Source organism: Myotis davidii, unplaced genomic scaffold, assembly GCF_000327345.1.
Source record: "Myotis davidii unplaced genomic scaffold, ASM32734v1 scaffold49, whole genome shotgun sequence".
NCBI classification, from domain to species: Eukaryota; Metazoa; Chordata; class Mammalia; order Chiroptera; family Vespertilionidae; genus Myotis; species Myotis davidii.
The window spans coordinates 4,917,427-4,919,361 of NW_006300375.1; the positions used below are offsets into that span (position 1 = coordinate 4,917,427).

The 1,935-nt window shown below is 51.2% G+C and overlaps 1 non-coding gene across 1 annotated transcript; it reads left to right on the forward strand.

Annotated features, from left to right (window-relative positions):
- The first annotated feature begins 26 nt into the window (after window positions 1-26).
- On the forward strand, window positions 27-98 carry TRNAC-GCA. Its single transcript has one exon. It is a non-coding gene; the product is annotated as a tRNA-Cys (tRNA).
- Window positions 99-1,935: the final 1,837 nt, after the last annotated feature.

The window sequence follows — 1,935 nt, forward strand, 5'->3', positions numbered from 1 at the left end:
GTGAATTTATTTTCATAAGAAGGTGTGGGGGTATAGCTCAGGGGTAGAGCATTTGACTGCAGATCAAGAGGTCCCCGGTTCAAATCCGGGTGCCCCCTTCCTCAACTCACTTTTAGTGTGAAGTGCTAAATAAAGAGCCAAATGATTGCTCTTACTCCATAGTGGCCCCTTCCCTGCAATGGCTCCTCACTCCCATGTTGACTGTGCTGTGTTCTAGGGCCGGTAGTGTGCTCTGGTGCTTCCTGGGCCTGGGTTCTGTTCTGGCCAAACTGTGCTGCAATTAGGCAACACAAGGGCTGTTGTGAAGATTCAATGAGGTCATGGCTTGTCATGCTGTGTGTCATAGGCCTACTTCCAGTGACAATGGCCGAGTCCCACTCCTGGGGAACCCAGGGTTCCTGACCTTGGATCATTTTTACCTCTGGTCCCTGCCTTTTCTCTGAAGCAAACAGAATGGAGATGCTTTTGCCTTTTCCCAGCATTTGACCAGCAATGCCCTCTTATTCAAGCATGGGGAGTAGCGACTGGAGCTGATTTGAAGTATTTTACATCCCTGTCCCTGGGTAAGAGGCTGGCCCTAAATCCTTGGTTTTCTTCCTTAATTGAATCCAATGAGCCTTGTGGATCTGAGTGCTGGCAGCACTTTGAGATCATTTATCAGCCCTCTGTCTTCAGGAAGGTAGAAGTGCCCTTAATTCCCATTTTCAGATTTTAAGGATTGAAAGGCAGGTGTGTTAAATGACAGGTCCAACGTCTCATGAAGACGAACTATGAATTGGACTCAACATCTCGCTGTCTTGCCCTTCACGTGGCACCAGAGCCTGCAGGAATTTCTGTCTCTGTGAGTGCTGTTATAGCTTCCCCGGGGTTAAGGAGCCTTTGGCCACTAGGCTGGGCCTCTAAGCAGGGGTGGCAGACAGGGAGGTATGTAGCAGGCAGGGCCTCTTCGAGGTACCCCTACATTAGAGGTCCCTCCAACCCCAGTTCAGCTCGGCCATGGTGACTGGTTTGCTCCTCGGTGGGGTTCAAATGAACACCAAGGGTTCGGGGTATGTGGTCCTCATGGGACTTGGGTTGGACCTGTGGTATTAGCGGTTTTCAAAGAATAGCGGAGCGGGAGAAACCAAGATGGTGGTTTGCTGCCTTGCACAACAACTTCAAAAATACAACTAAAAGACAAAATGGACATCATCCAGGATCCCAGGAAGGCTGGCTGAGTGAAAATTCTACAACTAGAAGGAAAGAGAAAAGCACACTGAGACTCAGAGGAGGTGCGGAAGTAAAGTGCAGAGGTACGGAGGCGCACGCCGAAAGGGCTGGAGCTGAGGACTCTGTGCATGTGGAAACGGCTGGCGGCTGAGGATGCGGTTGTCTTTTTCAGTTGGGAGGGAGTCTCAAGCTCCCGACTGCTCTGAACTCCAATTCTGGGTGAGTCTGTGTGAACCCAGACTCATATGGGGAGAAACTGGACTGTCTGGCATCAGTCAGAACTTGAGGGCAGCTTTCTCTCAGAGGTGCTTGCAGGGATTACCCGATTACTGAGATGCAGGGCCTCTTAGGGTAGGACTGGGGAGCAGCCATAGCTGCTTGCTCCACCCTGTTGACCCCCTGAGACCCTGCCCCACCCAAGCTGTGCACAGAGGCTTTTGCATATGAAAGGCCTAGCCCTTTGCAACCTGAAAATTACCTAACAAACTGCAGCTGGGTCAGAGAGGCCCAGAACTTCCAAAAGAAGGCCCAAGTCCCCATAGCAGCTTGCATTGCTTCACAGCTTGGCCTCATCTGGGCACCTCCAAATCCCAAACAAAGAAGAGGAATCTGCAAATCTCTCCATAGCTCCTGCTGGGTAGCCTCAGGCAGAGGCTCAATTAGCACCTCCTTAGAGATCCAAGAGCCAGTGTACCCAGTGGTCAGAGTGGGACCATCCAGATTACA